The sequence below is a fragment of the Meleagris gallopavo genome, chromosome 22 (assembly GCF_905368555.1).
Source record: "Meleagris gallopavo chromosome 22, MGAL_WU_HG_1.1, whole genome shotgun sequence".
Taxonomy (NCBI): Eukaryota; Metazoa; Chordata; class Aves; order Galliformes; family Phasianidae; genus Meleagris; species Meleagris gallopavo.
The window spans coordinates 12,068,022-12,092,600 of record NC_139425.1 but is presented as its reverse complement, the minus strand read 5'-3'; the positions used below and the strand labels follow the sequence as shown (position 1 = coordinate 12,092,600).

The window sequence follows — 24,579 nt, the reverse complement described above, 5'->3', positions numbered from 1 at the left end:
TGTGTTTCCCAGGCTTTTTCCTTCTAGCAGAGAAGGAACTGGAGTGTGTTTCCCGTTGGTTGTGGCATATGTTTGTTCATGCAGGGAGGGGACACTGCAGAGATCGTGCTTAGTGCTGTAAGCAGTCCCCAAGAGTAAATTACTGATAAAAATCATCACTGTATTTCTATTAGTCTGAGCTTTTGGCAGTCAGTGATTGTGAGCGTGTGTGGGAATGAATGAACGAAAACAAAGTTTTGAGCTTTTTCTGTAAAAGATGAACAAGTGTGATAAAGCATTTGAAATTGGAAACTCTCAAAGTAAGTGTTCTTTAAGTGGCGGAATATTGTAAACGCCTCATTTTCTGATTTTAATTGGGACAACAGTTTTCAGGCACTACAAACTACAGCCTGAGACTGCGGGAAATGAGGACTCAGCACCTTGGGAGGACTGGTCCCTGATCAAACACTGCTGGCTTCATTGAAATCATTCTCTGTGCTCATGACATCATGCCATGCTTTTCAATCTCAAGATTGTTTTTTCTACTTAGTATAAAGGTCATGTTAGGATTAAAAACAATGAACAGCTCACAGTGTGTCTATTGAGCCTGTAAGAGAAATGGTGGCGTATCTCACAGAAAAATATACTTGTGCTAAGTGAAGTGCTGTGTCCAAGAAGTGGAATTTTCTAATTACGTAGTCATTTTGAGAAGGAATGTGCCTGTTAGAAGCAGACCAGGTGTGCACTTGTGATGGGAGTTTGAAATGCTGTGTAATTACACACCTTGCATAATATAAAGTTTACAATAGCCATACAATTGATGCAGCAAGACGTAAATACAACAAGTTGGTGTCTGAAAGGACACCTGTAATCTAGCCTGCAGCTGTTACGATTATCTTGGACACACTGTCTTGCATTAAGATTTATTACTGTGTTAAAATTGCCACTATACTGAAACAGAAAAATATGAGAGATACTTTGAACAATGATCTCAATCATGTATTATCAGTGACAAATGAAAGTTACTTGAGGAGCCTTGCGTAGTTCCCTGAGGGGAGAAGTCGCAGTAAAATCACCCCTAAGTATTATTCAATTCAGTAATTATGTACAAGCTTTCAGTAAATTGGCTTTATACTTTCACATTTGAAAGAACTTGCATAGTGTGTGTCTGTCCAAAAGATCACCAGAGCTTTCCCACATCATGAAAACAAAAACCATCAGCGTAGATGTGAAAAGAGGAGGAGGAAGAGAAGATTTCTGCCAGATCCCCTGCGTAAGCGGACGCTGTTTTCCAAGCACTTTGCTCTCAGGGTGTGGAGACTTCTGCTGACAGATGACCAAGAAGGCTTCTCCAGTTTCCTAGAAAGGTGCTGTTCTCACCTTGCTGTTCACAGCCATTCCTGTCACAAGAGGACTGTGCTGAGCTGTGCTATGATGCAGAAGGATACAAGACCTCCTGGTCCTGCTGTCACCCCTTGACCGATTCCCCCGGGCTGCGCATCATCTCTGTGATGTCGCTGGGCACCCAACAAAGGTACACGGCCTCGCTGCAGCTGAGCATCGCTCTGCAAAGCTGCCCCTAAGGCAGACACGGCCCCGGGAGCCAGGGAGCTCCAGGGTGCCTGCAGTAGGGGCCCGCAGGGCGCAGCCAGCCATGACTCAGAGCTGGGCAGTGTGCTGGGATGTGCCGAGGCCTGTGTGGGCACTGCCTGCTGGGTGCCCTGCTGAGGGGCTGTGCTGGGCAAGTGCTGGCAGAGGGGCTGGGAGGGCCTCAGCCTTGCCCGGGCAGGTCAGCTGCTGCTCTGGGCCACTCCACACCCATAAGTTGAGTGTAAGTGCATGCAGGTGTGTGCACAGCAACAAGGGCTCTCTGCAAGGGCAAGTGCTGTCCTGGCTCCTAGGGCAGCTGTACTCTGCGGCCCATGTGCTGCAACTTTGTGCCGTCTTGTGCAGGTCCTGGTTCTGCATTAAGCTGTCTTTCTGTCTGTTCTCTCTTTGGTCCTTTTCCCTCACTGTGCTGAGTTCACTGTGAGCTCTCTTCATTTTGGTTCTCTTATTCTTTAAGGATATTACAGAATCACAGAACTGCTGAGTTTGGAAGGGAACTCTTGAGATCGAGTCCAACCCCCTGCTAAAGCAGTTCCCTATGGTAGATTGCACAGGAAAGTGCCCAGGTGTGTTGTAGCTCCAGAGGAGGAAACTCCACAATCTCTGGGCAGCTGTACTCTGTCACTCTCATGAAGAAAAGCTTTTCCTCTTGTTGCTATGTTTCAGTTTGTGCCCATTGCCCCTGCTCTGTCACTGCACACCACAGAAGGAGCCTGATCCCATCCACTTGACACCTGTCCTTTAGATACTGATAAACATTGATAAGATCCCTCTCAGCTTTCTCTTCTCCGGGCTGAACAGCCCCAGGGCTTGAAGCCTTTCCTGATAAAGGAGATGCTCCAGGTCCCAGTCATCTGCTGAACTCTCTTCAGCAGTTCCCTGTTTTTCTTAAACTGGGGAGTCCAGAACTGGACACTCCAGCTGTGGCTTCACCAGGACAGAGTAGAGGATCACCTCCCTCAACCTGCTGGCCATACTCTTTTTAATACACCTCAGGGTACAATTGGCCACTGTGGCTATCAGGGCACACTGCTGGCTCTTGGCCAACCTGTTTTCCATCAGAACACCCAGGTCCTTCTCTGCAGAACTCTCTTCCAGCAGGTTAGCCCCTAACCTGTACTGATGTGTGCGGTGATTCAATCCAAAACTGTCCCCCTCAGTCATAAATTAGGATATGCTAACTATACTAAAAGGGAAGACAAATTTGTCTGACTGAGGTGGGAGGTTATTGTTTAGTTTTCCTGATTTATTTGCTATTGCTCTGTGAATAATAGAACAAGCCTTCAGGACAGGAACTTAGATCAAGCACTGCTCATAGCATTATTTCCTTCCCTGGCTCTTTAAACCACCCACCACCTTTCCATGCCTTGAGGTAGGAAAAAGGAGTATGCTGCTGGTGACCGACGTTCCTCACGCTGCCATTGCAAACATGCAATTGCTGGTGATGATATAAAGTGCTCATGAAGAAGGCACATGCCAGAGGGGTGAAGTAATACAAATAAACGCTCTGTATGTTAAAGGCAGCGCTGACAGGCAACAGGTGGTGTATAGAAGAAAAGGCACGTATCCTTGCATAGTCCTCTCTCTGAAATACAATGTAGAGCGACGGTAGCCAGAACCAGGTGTCTTCTGTTCTCAGAGATATAGCCCGGATCAACGAGTGACCAGCATTTATTGCTGAACTGTTCAGTTCCCTCAGGCACTGCTGGATGATTTAGCAGCAGCAGCAGGCAGTGTGGTGAGCAGCATGCAGCTGGGAAGGCTGGGATACCGCCCAGCAGGCTGGGAAACCTGGTGCCATAAGCTATTGATTGGGGATGTTTTGTACCTCCAGCCGATGTTGCTCAGAGCTGGAGATTGGGAACTTAACTGTGTTGTCTGGTGGTGATTCATATCCATCAAAGGGGAAAAATGGCAAACAAAGAGTTCTTTTTTATTTATGATTTTGAAGGAAGACTGAAATCTGGTGTGACAGGTTTAGTAAAATAAAGGCACTCAATAATGTTTGCACACATCCCATAAAAACAAACAGCTCTTCTCGACCCTTACCACTTGCCTTGTAAATTTAGAAGGAAAAAAAACCCACAATCTATTCTTTGAATTTTCCTTTGTCCAGTTTTTAATGTATCGATGCAAGATGGAAATGATGACTTTATGCTGGAAATGCAGAGACCTGTATGAGAAGTGAGTGGATAGGAGAGTGGCGTGGTGGTAACTCTGCTCATTTGATCTGCACTAATCACTGCTCCACAACAGCCATCATCATTTTGGCTCTGCTTTACAAATCCGTGATTGAAAATCGAAGCTGAGGGACTGGCACCATGTGACAGTTGCTTTACTTGGACTGGGAGATGGTGCCCTGCCACAAACTGAACCCGTGCTGAAATTTGTGGCTGCTTTTATCTGAACTTCTTTGCCTGCAGGGGAAGCATCTTAGTTGTGTTTTGGTGTGGGTATAAGAAAAGAAAAGTGAAATATTTTTGGAGAAGAGGAAAAAGCTCACAAGTATTACTATTTCTTTGAGGAGAACATTCCTCACTGTGAAAGCTATGGAGGTCAATCTGTTAACATTTTCAAAAACAGAGGTGACCTGATTGCAATGTAAAAGTGCCTCTAAGGATGAAGTATTGAATATATGTTTCTAATCTAGCCAAGAAAGGCCGGAAGAACCAAAGACTGGAAATGAAGTCAGACAAGTTCACCCCAGAAGTAAAGCATTAAGTAAAAAGACATTTAGCCTCAAAGAAAAAAAATTACTAAGTGAAATGATTGCTTCTCATCTTGGTCGAGAGAATGTCATTCTACAAGGAACATTTTACTCAAACACAAGTGATTGGACTTAAAACAGATTTCAACAGATAAGAGGAATACCTTAAAACGCAAGGGCGGCCCAATGGTTCAGTGTAGTTATCTGTGGCTTTCCTAAATTGTGTATGGTCTTAAATAAATTATACGGACATGCCAAATTGGAATTGCAGACCTCAGACCCTCTGTCTTTGTCTGCTTTGACTCATACATCCTCTGAAAATCATCTACATTTTGGGGATGTGAAATGAGTCCTGTGCCTCTAGTTTACCAAACATGTCTCACCAAATGTTACACTTTCCTGTATATTGTAAGAATTCTAAATCTAGCATTTGTGGCCAGATTCCAGTCCCTTTACATCACTTAGGAGATAATTTGTTCCACTATATGTTTTTCTTGTCAGCTGTACTCTCTTGGAAGCCTTTAGCTACTGGATTGGGAAGGTAAATTACAGCCTTTCTCAGCTCTAAATTGTTTTGATTTTGGAAATCATATAATTGATTAATTGCAGGATAGCCTGCATTCACCTGGTGAAATAGCTGGAACTCCTTTTTACAGCAGCTGCTGCCTAAAAATGTTACTATAGTTGAGCATGATCTTTTGGTACTTTTCTTGGACTGCAGGAGAAGCGATGTTTTCTCTGTGACAAGAAGTGCAAAAATGGTAATTGCTCAGTTTTCAACACCTGCAGTCACTGTCTTGGTGCTGCTTCTTTGGTGCATATTGGATTTTAAGGCTTATTGTTTCCGTATACAGATATATGTGCAGGGCTGTGCCCAGACAGAATTTGGCCCTCAGTGCCTGGTTTGGAGTAATAGCAATCTGCCTGCATCAGGGAAATAACCTCGTTAAATCCAGACTGGCAGTGTGCAACTTTCTTTAAGCTGGACTTTTTGACTCTGTTTTGTTTGTTTCATAATGTACATAGTCAGATCTCACTTATTTTTGAAGCATCTGGAATCTTGCAGAGGTAAGTGGTTGGCTACTAGAGGAGGATGGGGATTTTCATTCCTGTGAACTGCAGGAATGAACTGTTAATGTTAACTGTTTAAATACACAGCTAACCGTTATATGTTGCCACTGGCCAGTCATAGTTTTGGACTATGGTGTGGCAAAGCTTTTCATCCATCAGATACCTCTGAGGTACCCATAGAAAATGCAGGGATGAGGGCTGATCTTTCTGATATTTTAAGAGAGGAAGAACAGGAAAATCTTCCTCTTTCTGGAAGTGAGCTGGAGGGATAAAACCCTCTTGGGCTTTCCTGTAAAAGAAAGTATTTTATACAGGTCACCCTTGTGTGAACACTGGGAACTGCAAAGTTTTTCTCATCTCCTCAGTGTGAAAGTCTGTTTCCTGCTAATTAATCTCTATTTGTGATAGACACTTGCAAACCAAAGTCTGGATTTTGTATTCTGCAGTATTCTGCTATCCATGTACATTTCTAATGAGCTGCTGTGGGCAGATTTATGCCATTCATGCATTTTGTATCATGCACTTATTTAGATTCTTCTGTCCTAAACATAAACATATTTAGAAGAAATAAACATGCAAATGAATTACTGGTTTGTGTTTGGTTAGCAAACAGAGCAGGAAGTGTGGATGTGCAAATGCCCAGCAGGCTCTGGGGTTAAACCTCCTCCCTATAATTTTTACAATGGGTTCTCAACATCTAGTATAAACAAAACTCAGCAAATTACTCCTTGTGCTGTGCTCAGTTGTCCAATCAGCCCTCCTTGTTATATACATATTGTTTGAACAGTAATTTAGGCAACTGGGAAAGTGCCATGTGAGATGCAGAGGAAGTCTTAACCACCAGGAATTAACTTAAAATGTAAAGCTGTATGGTATACGAGTCACATAACCAGCAGGTTATTATTTTAATTATTTTTAATCAATTCAATAAACTGGCCAAGACCTGTAAAGGATGGCTAATTTAAGAGTTGTAAGAGAAGCTTCTCAAAACGATTACTGGGAGAGAAATGAAAGTAATAATGAAGAATTTAATCTGTAGTGGAATTTGGTTTGTTCAAATTGCCAGTGTACTCCTGAGTATTGATCGTATCCTGATAGCTCCTGCACGTCTGAAGGGAGATGAATACCCTGCTAAGCAAGCTACCCCTGAAAGACTGACTCTGTGGGAAGAGTTTGCTGGCAAAATGCTCTGCTGAGTTTTCAGAAGAGACCAAAGTGCTGATGTTACTCAGTGGAGATACTCTTTCCTTTTCATTCGTACCCAGATCTCTGAACATAGCAGTTCCCAAATGTGGGTTTCTGGAACTAACCATGATAGGATTTAGGGCACAGCGGGAATCAGTTTAATATATATTTATTGATTTCAATAAGAGGTTTTTAAGAGAAAAAACACGCCAAACATCTGAGATACCTTCTCAGCTATTTTGATGCACTATTTTGTTTCTGAAGTTGATGCTACCATTTTAAGTTTAGATGTTGTTATCCATGTCTGAGGTCAGACACATCTCACAAAGCCTGGAGGGAAGTGTGATGGGCATCAAAATAGGTCTTGGAGGACCTCGTGCAACCCTTGGGTGACTCACTGTGCATCCATGCTTTAACAGGAAGCTTTCTTTGTTCTAAAATTTACATTTTGTTTTCCACATCAGGATTTATTTCTGCTTGAAGAATTCCTCTCCTCATGGTTAAAAAGTCTCTTCCTGCTTGCTGCTGGCTGTGCAATGCCCACTCAATGAGTTTTGATAATTTCTGTTAGGATTAATTAATTAATTGCAAATGTCTTCAGGCTAAATTGCGTGTTTGCATGTCAGGATGCTGTTCATAATCAACAAAATCACTTAAGGGCTTGACATTATGGATGTTATGGAGATTGTGAGAGGAGTCCATTCAATCTGTATTAGTCAAAACTTTCTTTTCATTATTTATAAACTCGATGTATTTTATGAATTCTCTATCATAAACAAAGGGTCAGATGAAATGTTAGGAGATAAGAACAGAAGCAGGAAGGTAATTCCACTAATCAAGTCTTATTGAGGAAATTATGTAGTATTTTAATAAGATGACTCCAAAATGCAATTGGGAAGTAAGAATGTGGAGGAAGTAAAGAACCATGCTGATGTTTTACATTGGGTGGAACACTGCTATCCCAAATGAATAAGCACTAATGAGGTGTTGTATGAACTTCCAGAGGCTGGCGGCCAGCTAAGTGAGGGATGCACAATACATCAGGAAAGGCAGAGAAAGACTTTTAATCTGGATGTTATTGTCACCAACTGACTCATGAGAAGAAACTGTGAGGTACATAAAAAATGAATGTTTTCATTTATAAACCTGAAAGTTGGCTTCTGTCCTGATTCTAGATTATTGTTGTGTTTTTTTAAACTGACATGTTCCATCTCATAAAAAACTCAGAAACCTCATGCTCCAGCAAAGATGATGCAAACTCTGCTACACAAAAACATTCTGGTCTATAAGACAAGAGACAGACTTTCTGAACATTACATTTTGAATCATCTGTTTCAATTCCCTTTGCAGTGAAACCATTGCAGATTCTGCTGAAATCTCTCCCTAAAGAACTCTCATCTTGTTGCTTCAAGTAAATGCATATGATTTTGATCTGTAGTACCTTCCATCTCTATTTGTGAATGCCACACACTGGGGCTATTATTTGCACAACAGACACAGACCCAGTGAGTCTGCAGTCAGCCGCCAGTTCTTTCTTGGTAGCTCTTGGGAGGAATACCCAGCAGGCTGGCTGCCTTTCCTAAGGAACTAAACCATGTTTATGCTGTTTTTATTTCCCAAGAAAATAATCTGAATCAAAAGCAAAAGAGAGGAAATTTGCAAGGGAGACACTTGTGCTTGCTGTCACTAAAGCCACTAAATTGCAAAATGGAGTTCTTGTACAGACTGCTCAAATGCCCCCTTACCTTCCACTGCAGATCACAAGAATCTTCATTGCACGATAAACGATTTATTTAAGAGTTCATCAAAACAGATTCGTAACTTACGCTTTTCATGCACAACGACATGGTTTAAATGAGGTTCAGGCTGGATATTTTGGTTGCACAACTTGGTGCACGTGGAAATCTGATGTGCAGCAAAAAGGTATCAGCATGTGTGAAAATACAACACGTGGCTATTGAGATTAAATAGGTTATCTTTGTTAATATTTAAGACTTCTGATAATGTTGTCACAATAACAGCAAACCCAAAGTTTACGTGATTGATTTAGTATCTGTAGCCCTGTAAATAGCCTTATCTTGTTTTTTGATAATTGTGTTTTGTTACAAAGGATGTGAATTAACACTGCAGTAGTTAGTGTTCTTTTGTTCAGTCTGTGAATGTTGTCTCGTTCCAAGCACTTGATATAGGCTTTCATGAGCATTATAGAAAGAAACTAGGTGGAAAAAATGCAGCTGTCATAGAAACTGCATGTATGTCACTAACTAGAATTGAGTGGTTGTGCCTGCAGTCAATTGATTTATATGCATATTTTTCTTTTATATATGTGGAATTATGGAATGTTGGAACATATACTTCACTAAATGAAAAGTATGTAAATAGATGCCATAGTAAAGTTTGCTATTAAAATTCAGGGTTGTGACGGTATTCCTAGATGTTCTCCAGAGATAGGAGAGCTCTGGTATGCAGCATCAGGGCTTGACCTCCCTCCCGGCTCTCTAAAACTTGTTTTCCAACTGTCAGGGCTCAGACAGGCAGTAATGGGAGGAACGACCTGCTTCTTTACTTACGTGGCATTAAAGGGCTGGGGTGGTGTAAAGGACTCAGTAAGAGGAGGATGCTTGCAGCACAAGCGTGGCAGAAGATAGGCAATAAACCTGCATCAAGTTGGCTTGTGTTGCACACCCACACATGTTAAATAGGGACATAGGCACAAGGCTGATGTGATAGGGACGGATAGGCCTTACCAGAGGTGATGTGCAGCTGGTGGCCACACTGATGCAGGGGCTGATGGGCTTGGCCAGCGCGAAGAGGTGTGAAAGCTCTGCTGGTACTACAGCTGTCCAAAACCAGAGGACAGAAGTGCTAGCCGAGACAGCTTTTGCCTACCCTGTGTCACTGTGGGCTCTATTCTCTGTAGATAGTGTACAAAATTTTCTCAACAGGGCTTGTTTTGTGAGGACATAGTCAGTGGGAGAGGGAGCATCCTTTGAGCATCCCTTGAACAACTTTTGAAATCAGTCATCTGGAGGAACACTGATTTCCTATTAGAACTTTGGGAGCACAGTGTTTTGCTTTTCCGGATTCTTCTACTTTTTTACTGTTGCCCACAGTAACTTGGGCTCCTCCTCCATGCTGGAGGAGTGGAAAGGTGATCGTTCAGTCTGAACTTGATTCAGTTAGGCTTTTCACTCTTCAATCAGACCCCATTTGCAAAATCCCATCTTTCACAGGATTTCTTGGTTTTTTTGGCCCTTTTAAAATCCTTTCTTCTCCTTCTTTCTCTTCTTCTTTTTTTTTTTTTATTGTTGAACTTCATCTGGTACAGAGGTTTAAACTACAGAAGTAATTTAAAATATTGTGGCATTTCCTTTCTTAATTAATCCCAACTGTTTTCCTTGGTAGTACAGAAAGTATCAGTATTTGATGAGGACATTATGCCTTCATCACTGGGGCAGTGGATTCTTCCTGCCGAGTCTGTAAACAGCAGACAAGCCGCAGAGTTCAGCTTCATGTTCTGGTTTTCATTAAGCCCAGACTAGAGGAGCACCCAGCTGTGTCTTCCTGTAAGGTCTGTCAGTCTTCCAAAGCTTGTTAACATGCTAATATAAAAGGAAATAGGGCTGACTTCAAGGAATTTACAACTAGTCTTAAACTTCAAAGACTGGAGCTACATCTCTTCAATTCAACAGCAACAACAAAAATCCTATAATAAAGTTTCCTTAGCCTACAAGAAGCGTTCAATGCATACGGATCTGTTAAGACATAATGCATGATGTGACATTTTTTTTGTTGCAAGTTGCAACACAAAGCCTCCTGCAGTTGTGAAACTTGGTTCGTAGCTGGTAGGTTTGATCAGAGACAAGATAAATTGTCGTCCGGCCCACAAACAGAATATCAGGAATGATGCTGTCAATCTCTCCTTCCCTAAACCTGTTTTCTATGCAGATGTTTGCAGCGGGTAGGGTGAATCGGGTTTGAACAGTAGGCAGCATTCTCAGGTGCTGGAAATTGGATGAACTCCGATGACTTCAAGGGAGTTACTCCTGTTTGTAACATCTGAGATCTGGGCCATCTGCAGCGTGCTTACCTCGTCATCTGTAGGTATTCAAACCAGGTAGGACACATTTGGTCGCTTTTCATGGAAAAAGAGAGCGCTTGTTTGAAGCATCTTTTCCATCTGAAGAGTGACTCACCATTCTCATTGGGTATGGACAAATGGAAGTGCAGGAAGGTTTATATAAACATATACTGGTACTTCCCCACGCTCCAGTGATTTGAGGATCAGGGGTTCCTAAATCAGAATTGCCACTGTTTCTGTCGTAGAAGTAGAAGCCCCGTCTCCATACTAGAGCTGTTCTGTAGCTAAAGGGCTGGCATAGAGAGCAATTGCAAATGCTTCTTTCACTCCTTGTGAGTGCTCTCTGCCCCTGTTGGAGCCTAAAGGAGCCTGCAGGTCTTGCAGGAGCACAGCAGGATGAGGTCACAGCCTCAGATTCTCAGAGAGGAAGGTGCCATATTTATCATGTGTGGATTGAATCTCTGGTAAAGGAAGAACCCCTCTGAGATCCAATAACATACCATTATTTCGATGCTAGAAAATATTCCCATTGCAATTATTCTGGAGAATATGAAGAATTGAAATGCTTAGAAGTAAAGGTTGTTGCATAGCTGAGATAATTACATCTTGAGTTGCTCCAGTAGGGAACCTGGGCAATAAACGTGTTGGATGACACAGCCCTGTGTCATGTGGGGAGATTTTTTCATGGCCTTATTTTTTATTGAGACCAAACTCTTTGTGTCAAAGATCTGTGAGAACTGCTCGGTTGGCCTCAAAATCAGTCTTTTTGGTCACCCAAAAATATTCAAAGCAACTCAATGCAAATAATGAAAAAATGAGACAAAGTAGCGTATTAAACTCAGCTGTTATTCACACTGTTCCTTCTCTGACAGCTTGTTAAAAATGTTGGTAGAATAGGTGCTACTGTTAGACTTTTGTTATTCGGTGCTAATTAGAACAAACTTATGCAGAATCAAAAGCGGTTTCTAGAGGGAGCTGATTGTTTTCATGGGAATTAATTGAAAATCCAGAGCGCAGCAGCGAGGAAGACCGCAGGGAGCAATGGCACAGGTTGAGATTCACTTACCAGCACTGCTACGTGTGCTGCAGGGGTGCAGGGTGAGCAGAGGGCAGACAGGGATGGCTGGGCTGGTGCCAGCCAGCTGTGGCAGGGCTGCGTTTCCCACTGCTGTTGTCCTTGGGAGAGAGAAAACAGGCCTGAAAGTTAACCGGTTGTGCATCTCCTCTGCTGCTGTTTCTAGAAATATTGTGTTTGCAAAGTGGCAGCAACTGGCCGGATATCCTACATCATGCCCTTTGCTGGCTGTTTCCTCTGTGCTACACAAGACTGCAGTTTCTGTCGTCTGCTTAATTGGCTGAGTCCTCCCACGCGTAGGAATTTCTATTCTTTCTGCTGGCTTGTGTTGGTCTAATTTAGGGCACTGGAAAACTGAAAACCCCAAAAAGCAAATGGAAAAGTTCTTAACTAAATAAATTGCCTTACAGAGGATATACTTGAGAGTAAAGCAAGGCTTTCATGACTGTATTCTCGACAGTAATGCTATGGGCATTTAGGCAGTGATGTGCCATTTTTTCCCATGTTGTTGAAATTCTTGTTTTAAGAGGAAAAATGACAGGAAAGGCTGCATCAGTCTTGTTAAATTTCTAGGAATAGAGCTAAATATGATATGGTGTGTATCTATTGCCTTCTGCCAAAAACACCTCAATTTTGTCAGAGAAAAATGGTAGGAGACACTGTGCTATGAGCTGATAAGGTCATATTAAATCAGCTGTCTATTGAGTCTCACATATTTTATATATAGTCATCCCCTGAGGGGCTGTGTGTATTCAGACCCTTGGACAACTAATAGCACATAGGTGATGGCTGACAAGCACAGCTAGAAGGGAACTATGTTTTTTATTTTTTAAAAAAGTGCCAAATCTGGAAAAAAATGTAGGAAGACAGCTTTGAAGGGCCTTTTAATTACTGCACTTATTTTCTATGTTAAGACTAGCTTTTAATATTTTATCAAGGGTATGAATGAATGCCCTGTCTTAACCAGTGTCAGAGCACATTTGAGAAGCTCAGTCTGTGCACCTCAAAAGTATCGTTATCTCTAAAGATTACCAGTGAGTTCTGCACAAACAATGGCCAGTGTAGCACATGGAGTGCATTGTCCATTTGTTTGTGGGCTTTGGAGTCAGAGGGCACAAACCAGGTGTGGGATCTCTGCACTGCAGTGCAGTGCTGTGTGGTTAACCTGCAAAACTCCCAGGTGCTCGAGGCATCCCAGCTGTCCTGCACTTATTGAACATGCATGGCACGAGTGTGATGGACCATATGTATCCTTAAGATGTCAGATCATCTCATTCAGTGTATGTTTTATACAGGCTGCTTTTGAGCTGTTGTTCAGGAAGGACTAGAAAAAATAGTCCCCTGTCCAGGCAGATAAAGAAGACATCAACAAAGAAATCCAAACCTGTGACTGATTATCTTGAGTAAAACAAAACAATTGGACACCATTCAGAAGAAAACAGAATGAACAGTGGTGTTACGATCATGAGTATTTGTAAGAGTGGAGAACTTTGGACCAAAGCCTTTGAGGTTAGGAGTCCATATCCAACACTGGAGAACTGACACTTCTTTGGGAACAGCCCCTCTCCCTGCAGGAGTAGTAATGAGGAACAGCAGGAAAATAGGAAATGAGCATTAAAAGGGAAACCAAGTTCCATGGTAAACTTATTCAAATGATCATAGAATTTGCTTTGGAAAAAAAACAAAAACAAAAAAAAGTTGCTTAATATAGCCTTAAGAATCTGGCACATTCTTGATGATGTTAATCCATCTGCTGACATTTCATCTTACTCTTATTGGTTTTGCTTCCAGTTTTTTGATACCTCAAGCATTTTAGATGTTATGTTATTGAAGTCATGGGTCTTGTAGAAAACAAATTACTCCATAGAGTTAATTGCACCCATCTCACGTGTTATCTTGTTGAGGTGAACTTCTTATCTGTGTTTCATTGTGAAAGAAAAAAATCTTTTATAAGAAAGAAACAAACATACAAAACAGGAGCAGAATTTGATTACCTCTTGCTGTTTTCCCAAGAGCAAAATTAACAAGATAAGCCATTATTACTTGCCAAGTATTATTTGAACCCCAAATAAACTATGACCTGGATAGACCCGAGGAAATCTTGCACCTCTGTGGAAAAGTTTATAAAAATTTCCTTAGCTGTATCATTTATGGTAGGGTGCTGCTTGAGAGTCTTTTAGTTGGGCAGCCTCCCAAAGGAAGATGATGATAGAACAATCATGGCATGTTTATCATGCTGAAATGCGGAGCTAATGAAGGAATACACCTCATCAAATCATCTGAGGTTCTGGATTCACTTTGAAAGTTTGACTGAAAACGTCTCCGTTTCCCACGTTTTTTTTTCCTTCTTTTTTGTCAGTAATCTCTGTGCTGGAAGTTGTATAGGATTTCCTGATTTATTGTTCTGTCACAATGCTTTACATGTTTGGAGTTCTGTTGTTGTTGTTTGTTTGCTTGTTTCCCTCTTTATTTTTTTTATTTTAATGTAATTGCTGCATTGTTGTGGACAGAGTAATTCCAGGAACCAGAAGATTAACAGAGTGTGCTGTATGCATTTCTCAAGGTGGATCAGATCCCCTCCTTAGAACAAGCGTATGCTTGTGTGCAGTTACACTCATGTAGCTTTGTGGTTAACGTCTTTATGTTATTTCACTTGATTGTGAATGTATAGATTCACTGTTGGAATTAGTGGAGTGTGTGGATTGGGGAAGTCAAGGCAGTAGGGGAATCTGTGGGGAAAACCCAATTGACTGGCTTACATGAGACTTCTGAAGACTTTTTCCTCAATTTCTTTGTGTTTTCTCTTTTGCTTCAAGGTTTTTCTTTGTTTGTACGTGTTTAATTAATATCTCAAAAACATATGCAAACTAGCTGTCTGGCTAAAGATTTTGAAGCGCACGGGAGTGGATGAAAGTGGTTGAAGAATACAAAGGAGCACCTACAGGGAAAACGTGCTTTTGCCTCCTGTCCCCTGGTTGCCAACAAGACAAACCCGAAGTCTGGGTCTGTTGAAGCCAAGTGCAAAACTTCTCTCACTCTCACTGTGGCCAGGATTTCACCTCAGGTGAAAATATCTATCTACAAAGGCTGACTCCTGTGTTGGCTTGAGGGGTGTCCCGCATGGATTGCTGGGCTGCGTGGTGGGACGCAGCCATAACCTGGGTTACGATCTGCGTTGGCTTTCAGTTTTCAGCAGCAGGGTGGCCAAGGGGCACTGGGCCAAAGAAAGACTGACCCTTTGCATGTTTCACATAGGTTTTCCTTCTCCCTTACTGTCAGAAAACGCTAAGTTAGAATGCTATTCAAAGATCCAGCTTTGTTAGAGAAACGTATTCAGATAAGGAGGAATTCAGTGATTTATTCACCGGATGATAGTGAATGAATGGTGTCTGTTTTCTGTGTATGAATCATAATTGACTTTATTATGATGTTCTCAATGTATTCGTTATTTGAACTGATTTCCTGATTCATTCTTTGTCAGTAATGGGTTGCCAGCAGTTCGTTGTGGGTTTCCAGTGTTTAAAGTTTAAGCTCTTTGTAATAGATACCAAGGTCTCGTGATGTGCTGCTTTTTCCTGACTGGTAAAGTGGGTGGGGGAAGGGTTGGTGCAAGTGAAGGTTGGGGTAAATACACATCTGGAGTTAAAATTCACTCTTTTCATACTTTGAGACAGACGCTTATTTCAAATGCATTCTTTCTAAGCAAAATTCACCCTTGTGCAACTATCTCAGACCTGTGCCCTTCCCATGTCCTGATCAAGCAGCATACCAAAGTCTTATGTGACAGAAGTTTTTGCTCTGGTATTCACAGAGATTGATGTGTAGGAACTCACTTGAAGAATCAGGTTGGAAAACAACTTGAATGCAATGAAACAGAATATTCACAGACTTATTTACAGCTTTCTCTCGGTTCTAATAATAAGTGTAAGTGTGGATCACTTGAGCTGTTTCGCTCTCTTTTCAGCTCTCTGCAAATTCTTCAGGGTTTTATTTCTTTTTCTGTAGGGCTGTGTGTTGGAAAACAGGACACTATCAGGCTAAACTCACCTTGCACATGTACAGTGTTGATCTCGTACCATGTAATTAAGTTGTGACTCAAGAGACTACCTGCAACCTACGCACCAGTTATTTGACCCTCTGGAATTTTTCCTTCCTCTGAACACAGTTATGTGGGCTGACAACATGCTAGGTGTTTCTAGGATATTCTCCGTGGCTCAGGTTTCTGTTCTGTTTACCATATAGATGGATGCATAGGTAGGATTTGTAGAGCATAGGCTATTTCATATGACTGTGATACATAATTTGATCCTTTTCTGAGATCTTGAGCCTCAGCTTTGCTTTTCTGTGATGCACCGTGTTCATGCTTTAGGCTTTACTTATTCACATTAATTCTGGGATCTCAAATACCCACTGGTAATTAGTGGAAAGTCAGCACGTCCTATGAGGCACGGATTAATGTTATGCTTAGGTATAGTAATGACTAAATATAGCCAAGTTGTTGTGCATGCATTTTGCAAGGGGTTAGCCACTGTCATTAACAGTCAAAACTTTTATTAACAGTGTTAAGCAAGTTTTGATTAGAAAAATTGTTACAGGATAAAAAAGAATAAGTTAAAAAAGCAATTAAGAATAAATGTTCAAGAGGGTGTTCCCTTGACAAGTTGGAACAATCATTGCTATTTTTGTCTTGGGATCCAAGAAGCTGCAAAGGAAAGGAAGAGGTGGGGAGGATGTAGCCACTAACAGGGGCTCCCAGCAGTGTGGAGTAGCAAAGTGCAACCCATCCTTTGACATCCTGCCTCAGTGGTGGTTCCAGAAGGACTTGGGATGCTGTTAGACAGAGCCAGTCTCCAGTAACTGTCCTTGCAATATCCTAATAATAAGATTCCACCACGACTGGTATAGATGGAATGTATTTATTCCATATACAGATGACTGTGATCCACACCTCAGCCAGAGTGTCCCAGGTACAGGATTTCCACTATTGGGTATTCTCTTCCTATTGTAACTGATCCTTTTTGTCTTTGTCTACATCTTAAGCTGAACTTCTTATACAAATGAAAGAAAGAAATCCATGACGAAGCTCTCAGTGCTCTCTTTAATAACAGCACGGTTAGCTATCTTTAAAATCTGCTGAATGCTTAAAGACAGAAGCAGCGAAGGCATTCATCCAGCCCTGTAGTTAGCTGCAGCATGCAGAGCTTTACATGCTGACCCTGCTCCCCAGGGTGGGCTCCACCTGGGTCAATAGCATGAAGTCCTGCAGGTAGCCACGTTCTGCTGTGATGGCTTTCTAAGCAATTTCAGAGAGCAGACCGCTTGTTAAAATAGCTTGTGAACTGGCTTTCAAATAGGAGGAAATCTCTCCGTTGGTTAGGTGAAGCAAGGACTATTCTCTGCAGATGGAGAAACTGAGGCACAAGAGAGGCGGCAGCGCCAGGCTGAGCTGCTGGCAGTGCAGGAGCCACGTGTGCCATCATCATCTGCAGCAGTGCTTCAGCTGGGAACAGTCGGCCCTGTGACCACCTCCTATAGTATATAGAGAAAAGGTGTATATTTATGTGTACAACTTTAAAGGCAGGTGGATTTTTTTTTTCATGTCAAATTTACAGGTAATTTACATAACTAATTTGTAAGCCAAAGTGTAAATGATGTTCAGCTGAAGTGACCATTTTGACAAGCAAGTGCAAACATTGTCAGAACATTGGCAGATCTGCTTTGGACAAGACTGAGTTTGACAGCTTTTTCTGTGTGCATCTGGGTTTTCTTGGGGGGAGCAGCAAGGGGAATTGTTTTTCTTTTTTTATGAGCTGCGTAAGAAAATTGCATTATAATAATCTGATTTTTAAATTATTTATTTGGCTCCATAGTTGAAGATGCTAAAAACCTAGCATGCTAACCAGAAAGCCATCTTTTTTGTTCCTGTTGTGCCCAATACCATTCAAACAAATGCAAAGCTATTATGAAATATGCAGTGCTCTCAATGACCTGACACCATAATTCAGCTTGAATTAAAGGTGGTGACTTAAGGGAAAGTTGCAAGATGCTTCCCACCAGCATTAGGTATAGATTGGGAGTGAACAATTTAAAATTAAAGGAATATGCAAGTTCATTTTTATTTCACCTTTGAATACTAAAATAGAGCATTTATGTGGGTTGATTTTTGGAGATTTCAAATGCCCACAGCTTGGAATAAAACCTATAGTTCTTCATTTTAATGTTTTTCTACGCCTGTGTATCCTTTCCTTTGCTTCCATCCTTCCCACATCACTCAGTTTGGACAGAATTGTTCAGCCTTGCGGTGGGCTCTCGTGGATCCCAGTGCTCCTGGAGGCAGTGGGAATCTCTCCTGTAGCTGTGAAGCGAACTCTGGGAAGCTGGAATTTCAGAGTATGAATTCCAACACACATCAGCTTGTACTGATGAACAAAGAAGCCTCAGAGAAATATTATGTTATGTTTCTAAAGACAGAGAGATAATTTTTAAATTGAATACAACTCAGGATGGGACATTTAATGGTAACTTGGGGTAACAGGTCAGAAAAACACGATTTTCCCATTCTGGTACTGCATGATCAGTGTGATGTCCCCAGATCTGGAGGCTTTAAGACCAAAAAACACAAAATGGGTGCAGGAGCAGATTTTCTACAGACTTCTGTAGTAATTTTGCCTGTGGACCATTATTTATCATTACTTGCCTTGATGATCTGCATCTGCTTTAATAAGGAGAATATTGAAGAAACTGTAGGGAAAGCTAACTCAATTCTCCTTTAATGCATTATGTAATTAAATCTTATTGAGATTTGAGAGCTGTGCAACCACAGAAGAATTAAAAACAAAAACATGAGTGATCATATCTTCGTATCTTGAAGCATGTTTGGGATAAATCTGCATGCAGGAAGAAATGAGTTCAGGTAAAGAAAGTGTGGCTGTCCCCAAGGCCTGTCCTGCAAATATTAGCAGGTGGATAGGATTACAGAAGTGAATAGTTCCCTTACATACAATAAGATTTCTTTGCTGCAGAGTTTAGACACACACACCTGCAACATTAAAGCCCGAACATTCCAACTTTCCTTTAGCCTCGGTAAGAATGAGAACAGGAAAAGAATGGAGCTAAATTTTGTTTGGATAACCTGGTACTTTTTCAGGGCATGAAATACAGAGTGGATGTGACCTGATTGATTGGATGAGCTTTTCTTAACTTATTTCTTAATGACGTATTTTGGGGGCAGCTGTGGTTCGGGAGTTCATGTGACAGGAGAGTGTGAGCAGCCCCAGCCCACAGCACAACTGGGACTCTGCAGCTCCATCTGCCTCTGCCCCAGTGCTGCAGTTTCTGCCCCGCAGACATCTCAGAGGTGGGTCAGGCTCAGAATGAGTGGCTTTCATATCCTGATGCTGGGTTTTACTGGCACACAGATATGAACGTGCCCTGTTGGCTGGTGGGCACTTAGAGACAGGTGGCATCTCACCACCAGCACTGTTTATTTGCACTAAACTGTGAGGACTGTCCTTCTTCATTCAAAATAAAGTATCCAGAACTGAAAAAGAATGACTGGTCAGTTGTCTCACAGAGCTTTTTCCTAAGAGATGTTTTACATAACAGATCTGGTTCAGTACATGGAGACAACGTTTGAATTTTCAGTAATAGTTTTTTCCATGTGCGGAATATGTAGAAGAACAGTTTTCCTCTTCCTGAGAATTCATTGAGAAATGAGGGGAACCCCCACTATCCTGAACACAAGTTATCTTGTATTTTTGCTAAGGTATATAATTACTGCTGTGGGTGTTCCCACATCTTAGAATGGAAAAAGTGCTTGCCAAGATTGAAAAAACGTAGTAAGCAATATAAATGATTTCTCTCACACACCAGCATTTCTTGCTGAGACAAGTGAACTGGAACTGCATTTGAAACCGTATAATTATACTTCTATATATCATTTATGAAATCAGATTCCCCCACCCTCTCTTTTTTTCAAGTTGCTTCTGAAAATGCTTTTCTTCCAAGAGACCTTCTCGTGGGGTCCTCTCCTTTTAAGAAACCTTTGAAAACAAACAGAAATCTGAACAGCACATCCAGACTCATGTGACATGTCCCTGCACCACTGCTGCGCTTTGCTTTACTTTGCCCCACATCCACTTCCCATGGCATCTCCTCGGTCCAGCCCGGAGCTGTCACCTGCCCAGCTCTGCCCCAGGCACCCAAGGGCTGCACAGAGTGTTGTGCTCCTCCAGCCTGGCCTTCTCCATCACCTAGGCCGGATAATTTCAACTTGCTGTTCCTCAGTCGGGGTCAGAACTGCCAGTTCATACAGTCTGCGTGCTGTAGAAAGATGTTTGTGGATTTCCTTATTTCACACTCATTTCTATACTGCTTAAAACATAAAGAAGCTGACCTAGGGTTTTCACACCCGTGAAATAGAAGGACTAATGAACAATTTTCCAAAGCGCACAGACTGTATATGCAAAGGTCCAGTATGCAAATCCTGACTTGTTTATGCCTTGGGTTGTGCATACAAAAAGCTGTTTAACTGTGAGCCAATATATCTTTCTTTCCAGCACCCACACCTCACTCAACCCACCTCCTCCGAAAAAGCCCAGGGAAAAGGCTCCATGCTGTGCTCCAAAGGGCTGGGGAGGACAGCAGTGCTGGACAAAGAGACCGTCTGAATATGCAGTGGTGTCTGCAATGAAATCCCCTTGCAGTTATAATCGAAGTAGAGGTTTCAGCTGTTGGCTTACTGGGCGAATCCTGTTCACCATGCAGCTTGTAGTTGGTGCAAGAGTGTGAGGACTGGGACCGCTGCTGTTGAATTTGTGGTGGAGGTGGGATTGTTCATGTTCTTAACCAGCTTTCCCCAGTTCATCTTAAGCTGAGGTGGCATCTGTCAGAAATTCCACTGTGTAGTTTGAAAGTCTAAGGACTTCTGAGGCTTGTTCTTACCTTGCCAAACGCAGGGCTGTGTTCTGAGGCCCACAGCAGACCATGGAGGGCAGACAGGGTTTTTGGGGGGTTTAAATACTAATTCATGTGAGCAAAATTTGCTGCTTTTTTCTCTTACAGTCATTTTTATTTCGGCCATTGTTAGAAACTGTCACTGAGAAAGGAAAACTGTATATTGAAGGCTCAGTATATAAAGGGAAAAAATTACTGTACAACTCACTGATATCCATACGATAAAGATGCTTTAGGTTTCAGTCTAATTTTCCCACGTCTTTTTTGTTGTTGTTGTTGTTGCTTTATCTGCTCTTCAAACCATTTTGCTTCTGAGTTTTTGACACCCTTTCCTTTCACTCGTTTTTTTGTTCAGTATTTCCAAAGTGTTGTCCAGCAATGTTCTCGTTCTAGTCAAACTCTCCAATCCTGTACTATAATAGAGCCCCATCAGTTCTCATGTGCAGCTGCTGTATCCAAGATGCCTAACTTCTAACACAAGCATTTAAGAAGATGTATTTTATAATGGTTTCCTTGGGATTGAATTAAATTTCTTAATGATTCTTTTTTCTACTAGCCAAGTTACCATGTGTTCTAAGAGCATGCAATATGAAATAGAACAAAAACCCATTATTTGAAAGATGCTGAGAAATATGGGAGTTATTTATGCTGATTGTTGCTTAGCAAATGCATGGATACTTGAACACTGTCACGTTCAGGTCTATCCTTTGTAAGAAACTCTTCATTCTCAGGAAAAGGTACAAGCCATGCAAAATAGAAAGAAAACAAACCCAGCTATAAGAAAAACAAACATGCTACGTACTAGAATCAAAAATCTACTGAATTTACAGCGGTGTCTGTCACAGGAGAAGTTATAACATATTGTTCTTTTATTGTGTTTTATGCCTTTTATTAGCTCGCAAATCTAATTAGGAAACCAACTGGCACACAGTATGCAATGACGGAAGCAGTACCACCTATTCTTATGGCAGCTTTGGTTTTGCTTTATGGGTGGTCTTTGTTCTTCAAGACTCATATGAATACCACATATTAGCTGAGCTGGTTCTCCCTTGATGTCTGTGTTGTATTGTACACATGTTGTCACTGTTTGACACTTAAACAATCCAGATTCTTACCCAGCCCATATTTAGTGCCATAATAAACTTCTGAGCATATGTTTTTGAGAGCAACAGTAACATTCATCACTGCAATGTGACATATAAATAAGCACTACTGGAGAGCCGGCGTGCCTTCAGAGGGCAGAGCTGGACTGGAAGGTGAAGGGATGTGGTCATCATCTGTGCTGCTCTTACTGGGCTCTTTTCTTCCTCGCCTCGTCTCAGTAAATCAAAGCAGTTGTTGAAGTGACCTACAAAATTCACCCCGTACATGTGAAAAACACACACTGTTACAAAACTTTTTTAGTGAAACATTTCCTGTTGGGGCTTTGGCTTGACAAACCAGGGATGCATAAACCATTGCTCCTCTCTTCATCTCTCTCATTCTCTCTTTCAGCAGGGAGTTCCTCTGGGGCCCAGTCTGAAGCACCGGTCTGGCAGCTGCAACGTACCAACGCTTCCCGCTCCCGTGAGTCTCCTTCTGTTGTTTTTGCAAAATTCCTGTGCTTGAATGGCTTTCTTTTGGCAGAGGATTTTTTCTGTTTTCTTTTTTTTGTTGTTTTCTTTTTTTTTTTTCTTCTTCTTTTTAATGTTTTGAGGTGGCTTTGGGAGAAATGGAGAGGGAATTGCAGATGAAGGGCTTCAGGATTTGACTTGTCCCTTGTTCTCTCTGAGCAAGACCAGAGGCTTACAAAGACTAAGGGTAGTACAACAGATTTAAAGTGTAGTCATATCCTGTCTTAGTTGGGTAAACACATTCTGATTCAACGAGAGCTTTGTCTGAACAAGGACAGAAAAGTTGAGTCTTGAACAAGGAAATAATTTATATAAGTCTTAGCGAATATTTAATATGGAGCATTAATTAAAAAGAGTGTATTTAGATGTCCTGCCTTGGAGTGACAGATCACCCGGTGTCTTCTTGGCCTGAGGAGATCCACCACCTGGTGATTGCTCATGTCTGTCAGTCCAGTGAGAGCATCCTATGGTAGCAGTACCCCTTTAAAGAAACAGCTATAGATGAAAAAGAGATGTGTTTAAAGCGAATTATTACTTAGATTAATACTTGGATTTTCTATTTATCAACACTGCTGAACTATAGGAAAAGACAGATACTAAGTAAACAGCAGGTTTCCAAGTGTTTGTCATATAAACAGAACTATTAAGATCATATAACTACGTGCAAATGCAAAAATCTTGAACATTTCTAGCACTGGAGTGACGTTTATTTGAGGGTAAGTGGTTTTGCTGAGGTGCTGCTGTAAGTCCTTCCACCCTCTTGCGCCGTTCCCATCTCCCATAGGGGGCCAACAGAGCAGCTGTGCAGTGCAGGGGCAGCACATGCAGCATGTTCCAGCCTCAAAAACATCTCATTCTATGAACTGACACAGAAACAAAGGCGAAGTTCCTGGGTGCTGTCATAACACCAGCAATGAATATGTTTTAAACTGACTTTTCTTGTAGCAAAATACACACGTCATTCACATCTGACCTTGGTTTGAGTTTTACCCACTGTCCTCTCCAGGAAAATGAAGTTTGGTACCATCCACCCTTCTGTCGTCCCCAAAGCATGCACATTTTGAAACTCCATCTAGACCTGGACTTCCTGCCCTGAATTTGTGCTCTGCGTGTGTGTACAGCGTGTGAGAGAGCAGTGAAAGCATTTGAGAATAAACCACATTAGCTTTCAAGGAGAGTTTTTAAAGTTTTGATATTATGGTTGTCTAGTTTGATCTAGTATCTGGTCATTGAATTGTATCATTGCAAGAAACATGAGAACAGCAGCATGACCATGAGGTATATTACATTACAGAATGAGGTTACATAGCACCAAAGCACCACCATATTTCAGTAACAAATGCAGCTTCTGGGGCGTTTTGTTATCATTGCATAAGCTTCACTGCTCCCTAGAAGATGACACTGATTCAGACAGAAAACACTAATTCAGTTCTTGCCAGCAGAGCCAATTGTCTCTTTGATTACATTAGACTGACAACTGGTTTTCAATGTCATTGTCAGCCGCAACTTCTCGTATGTGGTGCACTGGAGCATGAACTGGCCTCCCTTTATTTAATTATTTCTGCCTATTTCTGTACTTGTAAATAAGACAAATGTGAATCTCCCATCCAACAGATAAAAAAAAATCAGGTATTTAGATTAAAAAACTCAGGCTTCGGCTGGCATCCTCTTTTAAGGCAGATCCTGAACGTTTGTGTCACCCCAGAGAACTTGACACTATCTTTTGTTTTGTCAGTCAGCTAGGAGTAGAAGTGACACAGGGTTTTCTTAATTAAATGTTTGTTACACTGAGTTATTTGCTGATTCTCTGTATTTTTTGTTGGAAATCAGCTGCCCACTGCAGGCGCTTGGTGGGACGGCGCTGCAGACACGCAGTGTGGGTGCTGTCGCAGGAAGGCAGGCGTGGTGCAGGTTTTGTTTTACAGTTTTCTTACCTGTGTGGTTCTAAATGTGTTTTTTTTTTTTTTGTTGTTGTTTTTTTTTTTTGTAAACTACAGCTGGATTTTTTCACCAGATATTGTTTCTCAAGGAGTTGTGGGCAATAAAATCAAGAGATATATCAGCAGTGAGGATTGTTCTGTCAAGTAATATGGTGTCAAAATTGTATTTTTGCATAAGTTTTATGATACGTAGATTAGAAATACCTCAGAAGTCTTAGAAAAGAAGAGATGATGGTCAAGGAAGGAGCTCCAGAAGCTCACAGCAGCTTTCTGAAATGTAGCCCCATGAAAAGGCTTCTGCCAACTCTGTGTGATTCTTCCATGCCTGCAGAATAAGAGATTTATGTTCTTCATAAACATGTATC

General features: G+C 41.6%; 1 long non-coding RNA gene across 2 annotated transcripts in view; it reads left to right on the top strand.

The window, feature by feature from the left end:
* Nucleotides 1-24,579, top strand: part of LOC109370811 (uncharacterized) — a 141,866-nt gene that overhangs the window by 17,574 nt on the left and 99,713 nt on the right. Inside the window, exons 1-2 of one of the 2 annotated variants that reach the window (XR_014887786.1) lie at nucleotides 18,727-18,789; nucleotides 22,156-22,227. This is a non-coding gene — a long non-coding RNA (uncharacterized LOC109370811). Of the gene's footprint in view, nucleotides 1-18,726; nucleotides 18,790-22,155; nucleotides 22,228-24,579 lie in introns of those variants that run through there. The other variant, XR_014887785.1, reaches the window with a different exon arrangement.